Source organism: Macaca mulatta, chromosome 19 (assembly GCF_049350105.2).
Source record: "Macaca mulatta isolate MMU2019108-1 chromosome 19, T2T-MMU8v2.0, whole genome shotgun sequence".
Classification (NCBI taxonomy): domain Eukaryota; kingdom Metazoa; phylum Chordata; class Mammalia; order Primates; family Cercopithecidae; genus Macaca; species Macaca mulatta.
In genome coordinates this window covers 18,726,297-18,732,325 of record NC_133424.1, presented here as the reverse complement: position 1 = coordinate 18,732,325, position 6,029 = coordinate 18,726,297, and positions in this window count along the sequence as shown.

The following is a 6,029-nucleotide window of genomic DNA, read 5'->3' as shown; positions in this document are numbered from 1 at the left end:
GTAGGAGGCAGGAAGAGGAGCAGAAAAGAGGGGCTGGGCAAGGCATGGTGGCTCATGCCTGTAATCCCGGCACTTTGGGAAGCTGAGGTGGGAGGATCACTTGAGCTCAGGAGTTTGAGACCAGCCTGGGCAACATAGCAAGACCCCCATCTCTGAAAAAAAAATTAGCCAGGCATGGCGGTGTGCACCTGTAGTCCCAGCTACTCAGAAGGTTGAGACAAAGAGATTCGCTTGAGCCCAGGAGTTGGAGGCTGAAGAGAGCTATGATTGTATCACTGCACTCCAGCCTGGGCAGCACAGCAAGATCCTGTCTAAAAGAAAAAAAAAAGACTGGGCGCAGTGGTTCACGCCTGTAGTCCCAGCACTTTGGGAGGCCAAGGAGGGTGGATCACGCAGTTGGGAGATCAAGACCATCCTGGCTAACACGGTGAAACGCTGTGTCTACTAAAAATATAAAAAATTAGCCGGGCATTGTGGCGGGCGCCTGTAGTCCCAGCTACTGGGGAGGCTGAGGCAGGAGAATGGCATGAACCCCAGAGGCGGAGCTTGCAGTGAGCTGAGATGGCGCCACTGCACTCCAGCCTGGGCGACAGAGTGACACTGTCTCAAAAAATAAATATATAAATAAAAATAAAATTAAAAAAAAGAAAAGAGAAGGAAAGGAAAGACAGGGGGGCTCTGAGACTGAGCACGGTGGCCCATGCCTGTAATCCCAGCACTTTGGGAGGCTGAGGTGGGTGGATCACCTGAGGTTAGGAGTTCGAGACCAGTCTGGCCAACATGGTGAAACCCCATCTCTACTAAAAATACAAAAATTAGCTGGGCGTGGTGATGGGCACCCGTAATCTCAGCTACTTGGGAGGCTGAGGCAGGAGAATCGCTTGAACTCAGATGGTGGAGGTTGAAGTGAGCCGAGAGCGTGCCACTGCACTCCAGCCTGGGCAACAGAGCAAGACTCTGTCTCAAAAAAAAAAAAAAGAAAAAGTTGCCAGGCCAGGTGGCTCACGCCTGCCTGTAATCCTAGCACTTTGGGAGGCTGAGTGGGGGTGGATCGCCTGAGGTCAGGAGTTTGAGATCAGCCTGGCCAACATAGTGAAACTCTGTCTCTACTAAAAATACACAGAATTAGAGGCCAGGCGCGGTGGCTCACACCTGTAATCCCAGAACTTTGGGAGGCTGAGGCGGGTGGATCACGAGGTCAGGAGTTCAAGACCAGCCTGGCCAACACGGTGAAACCCCATCTCTACTAAAAATACAAAAATTAGCTGGGCGTGGTGGTGGGCGCCTGTAATCCCAGCTACTTGAGAGGCTGAGGCAGGAGAATCGCTTGAATCTGGGAGGTGGAGGTTGTGGTGAGCCGAGGTCATGTCATTGCACTCCAGCCTGGGCGACAACAACAAAAAGAGGGGGCTCTGTGCCAACATGTCTCTGAAGATTGATTTAACCTATGCACCAGTTGTTGCTTTAAGTTGCTGTATTTTCTGTCTTCGGTGTCTCTGGATGTAGGAGCCCCCTGCTTTCTCTGTCCTCAGAACTCCATGCTGGGTCCCCCACATGTTTCTCCTTCCCTAGGACAGCAACAAAAACACACAATTTTCCCCTCCCTAGCGGGTCTCCAAGTCTCCTGATTCCTGAAACTGACTCAGACTCCCCCTAGAGGGAGGGAGGCCCCTGAGGCTTTCTTGCCATCATAGCCCCTTCTGGGCCTCCGTTTCCCCTCTGTAACCTGATCCTAGTACTTGGATAAACTCCGGTTGGGGGTGGGGAGTTGTTGTCTGTTACCTACCTGAAATATCCTAGACATTTGGGGTACTGAGCATTTATCTGGGGTTAAATAAAATCTTTACATCTTAAGACATTCGATTGACCAAATTGAGCGTCCTGGCCATTTCACTGATGGGGAAACTGAGGCACAGAGCGGTCCTCTTGCCAGCACAAAGTCAAGCATCTGGGCGCCCAATATTAGCCAGCGGCGCCCCCTGGTGGCGCGCGTGGGAGACACGGCGGGGCGCGCTTCTCCGCGGTTGGCGGGTGGGTTGGAGGGGTGGCATCCTCCCGCCCTGATGGTCCCACTTAGGGCACCTCGCCGGGAAGAGCTCGTCCTGCTGGTCGGGACTCCGAGCGTACTGGGAACACCATACCCAAGCCTAGGGTTCGATCCCCGCCTCCGGAAGCCTTAGTATCCATCCCTACCCTCTGCCTCCCTCTTCGCGTGCCTGAATATTTATACAAGATGCAGGCGTCATCACAGCCGCCCTCGGCTTCCAGAGCAGCTGGCTTCGTTCGTAAATATTATAACCACTCAGAATTCATCATCATCACAGTTAATGATAAAATTCCACAGTGCCAGAACTAAAAGTCATCCGGGTTCACGAACTTGGTGCATTTCCTTCCAGACTTTTAAAAGGCAGAGATTTAGGGAATTTTTTTTTTCCAAGATTTTTCCCCCAGTCCCCTTACAAAGTAATACGTATTCGTTGTAGAAAATTTGGGAATAATGGAAATGTATAAAGAAGGAAATAAAATTCTGCTGTATCTCCACCCATAGATTATCTGCAGTATTTTGCCTTATTTCCCTCCATTTTTTCTACATCTGTTATAAGATATTCATATTTCTTTTCTTTCTTTTCTTTCTTTCTCTCTCTTTTTTTTTTCTTTTTTATTTTTATTTATTTATTTTTTTTTGAGACGGAGTCTTGCTCTGCCGCCCAGGCTGGAGTGCAGTGGCCGGATCTCAGCTCACTGCAGGCTCCGCCTCCCGGGTTCACGCAATTCTCCTGCCTCAGCCTCCCCAGTAGCTGGGACTACAGGCGCCCGCCACCTCGCCCGGCTAGTTTTTTGTATTTTTTAGTAGAGACGGGGTTTCACCGTGTCAGCCAGGATGGTCTCGATCTCCTGACCTCGTGATCCGCCCGCCTCGGCCTCCCAAAGTGCTGGGATTACAGGCTTGAGCCACCGCGCCCGGCCATTCTTTTTTATTTTTTTAGGTGGAGTATATTTAGTAGAAACGGGGTTTTAGCATGTTGACCAGGCTGGTCTTGAACTTCTGACCTCAGGTGATCCACCCGCTCGGCCTCCTGAAGTGCTGGGATTACAGGCGTGAGCCACCATGCCTGGCCCCCCACTGGGTTTTAAGTTAGTGTCTTCTTCCCCAAGAAGTCGTCCCTGGACCCGTATCTGGGATACTTTTTTTTTTTTAATTTTTTTTTTTTTTTTTTTTCTTGAGACAGAGTCTCCCTGTTATCACCCAGGCTGGTGTGCAGTGGTGGTGTGATCTCAGCTCACTGCAACCTCCGCCTCCCTGGTTCATGCGATTCTCATGCCTGAGCCTCCCAAGCAGCCTCCTGGGACAGGCACCAGCACACCAGGCTAATTTTTGTATTTTTAGCAGAGATGGGGTTTCACCATGTTGGCCAGGCTGGTCTCGAACTCCTGACCTCAAGGTGAAGAAGTGATCCTCCTGCCTCGGCCTCCCAAGGTGCTGGTATTACAGGTATAAGCCACCGCGCCTGGCCAGATTTTTATTTTTATTTGTCTAGTGTAGACGATAGGGTGGGGCCATGGGGAGGCCTCTGGACTTTCCTCTGAGTGGGGCCGGCCTGGAAGCCCAGCCCCTTCTCCCACCAGCTGTGTCTCTCCTGCCACACAGAAAATGCCCCAAGCCCACAGCCCCTCCTCCAGCTCAACCATTTCTAATTCCAGAGCCCAGTGCTGCTCTGGATAATCAAGGGCTTGCATTCTTTTTAAATTTAAATTAAGTAATTATTTTTTTTCTTTTTTTTTTTTTTTTTTGAGACAGAGTCTCGCTCTGTCGCCCAGGCTGGAGTGCAGTGGCCGGATCTCAGCTCACTGCAAGCTCCGCCTCCCGGGTTCACGCCATTCTCCTGCCTCAGCCTCCCGAGTAGCTGGGACTACAGACGCCCGCCACCTCGCCCGGCTAGTTTTTTGTATTTTTTAGTAGAGACGGGGTTTCACCGTGTCAGCCAGGATGGTCTCGATCTCCTGACCTCGTGATCCGCCCGTCTCGGCCTCCCAAAGTGCTGGGATTACAGGCTTGAGCCACCGCGCCCGGCCGTAATTAATTTTTTGAGACAGGGTCTCACTCTGTCGTCCAGGCTGGAGTGCAGTGGCGCGATACGGTTTCCTACAGCCTCGACCTCCTGGGCTCAAGTGATCCTCCTACTTCAGCCTCGGGAGTAGCTGGGACCACAAGCACGCGACACCACACCCAGCTGATTTTTAAATTTTTTGTAGAGACGGGGCCTCCCTATGTTACCCAGGCTGGTTTCCAATTCCTGGGCTCAAGCGATCCTCCCGCCTTGGTCTCCCAAAGTGGTGGGATTACAGGCGTGAGCCGCCTCACCCGGCTATTTTTACTTTAAAATACTACGTCAGTGACAGAAGCTTTTGCACATTCTCGTGGCTCACTTTTCTCTTCCTGGGGAAAAAAAGGAAGGAGGTATTTCCGAGAGAACCACCCATGTAGGAAGCGTGCCTTTGGGCGATCAGGGAGCTGAGTAGCCTAAAACCTCCTCCCCTCCAACGAGGCCGCAGGCAAGGGCTTGGAGGAGCTGCCCTGGAACCCCCCACAGAGCACGGACTACCGCGTGGGCGCGGAGGGCGGGGAGAATGGGAGGTGGATTTCTTTTTATTTTCTTTTTTGTTTTTCTGAATTTTCCCAGTCTCTCCGCAGTGGATTCGTGATACTTTTATAGTCCGAGTGGGGGAGGAGGGAGCCAACTTGTTACCCTAAAAAGAAAAAAAATAAATTTCCCAAATGCAAACGGTGCGGGGACATGGGGTTGGGCGTCCCAGTACTTCCAGGGCGTTGGGGGCGGGCTGGGGACGGGGTTGGCGGCGGCTGGGCCTCGAGGCGCTAAGTTATTCTGGTCTCTCCGCGCCTCCGCAGCTGGCGAGCTTTTTATAAACAGGACGAGTCACCCCCAACACACACACACTCCAGCCCCGCCTACTGGGAGGTGTGGGGAGAGAATCTAGGGGATCAGGACTCTCCAGGGGGCCACACACCCCTGGAGGGTTTGAAAGCTGGAGTAGAGGGCGCAGGAGACCCAAAGTAGGGGCTGGGGTTTCGGGCTCCTGCCCCCTCCCCAAATTCTGACTTCTTTCCCTGAAGATTTGGAGGAATAAACGATGGACCATCTTAGCTCCCAAAAGGCTCCATTTGCTTTCCCAGGATGGAGGGAGGGGCGTCTCCCAGCCCCCGGGTCTTTGAACCCAAGCATTGAAGGGCTGGAGGCTTCGGCTGGTGCCCTCCCTGTTTCCCGGGGCATTTACCGCAGGCTTTAAGGGGTTTCCAGGACAGGTCGCTTCTCTGTCCCTGCTAAACCTTTTCTTCGAATTTTCCTCTTGATGACGGGGCGCAGGGAGGGGAGGGGTTCCCAGAGAGTCCGTCAGCCCCTTCCTCCTTTTCTGGGAATGGTGGGGAGAGGTGGCTCTCTTGACGTCTACTTCTTTCTTTTCAAACCTCAGAAACGGGGGAGGGGTGGAGTCTTTGCTAGCCCCTCCCTCAGTGGGGGTCTTACGCCTCGGGAATGGGACAGGGGTCCTTCTTGACCCCTGTTTATTCTTTTGTATTATTTTGAACCCCATTTGTGTGAGGGCATAAAACATCTCTTGGGCCTCGGTTTTTCTTTTCTGCAATTGGGAGTCAGGGGCATTTACCAGGTGTCACAGCACCTTGGACAAGACGGTGGCCTCAAGAGTCCCTACCTGGGGTGGGCGCGGGCGGGTAAGGGAACCGCCCCTCGAAGACCGGGGCTCAGCCAAGGCCTCAGCCTCTCGACCCTTCAATCTCCCAGATGCCACCATTGGACAGGAGGAGGGAGTAGACAATCGTTGATTGGCTACTCCGCCCGTCGCTCGAGGGCTTAAGCCAGTGAGAGAACGCTGAGGGGCCCCGCCTCCCCGAGGCGGACGAGAGGCGGAGTCGGCCGCCGCGCCGCTCCCGCCCCTACTGGATGCAAACTCTAGGCCCCGCCCCATTTGCGCGTCAATCTGCGCAGGAGCCC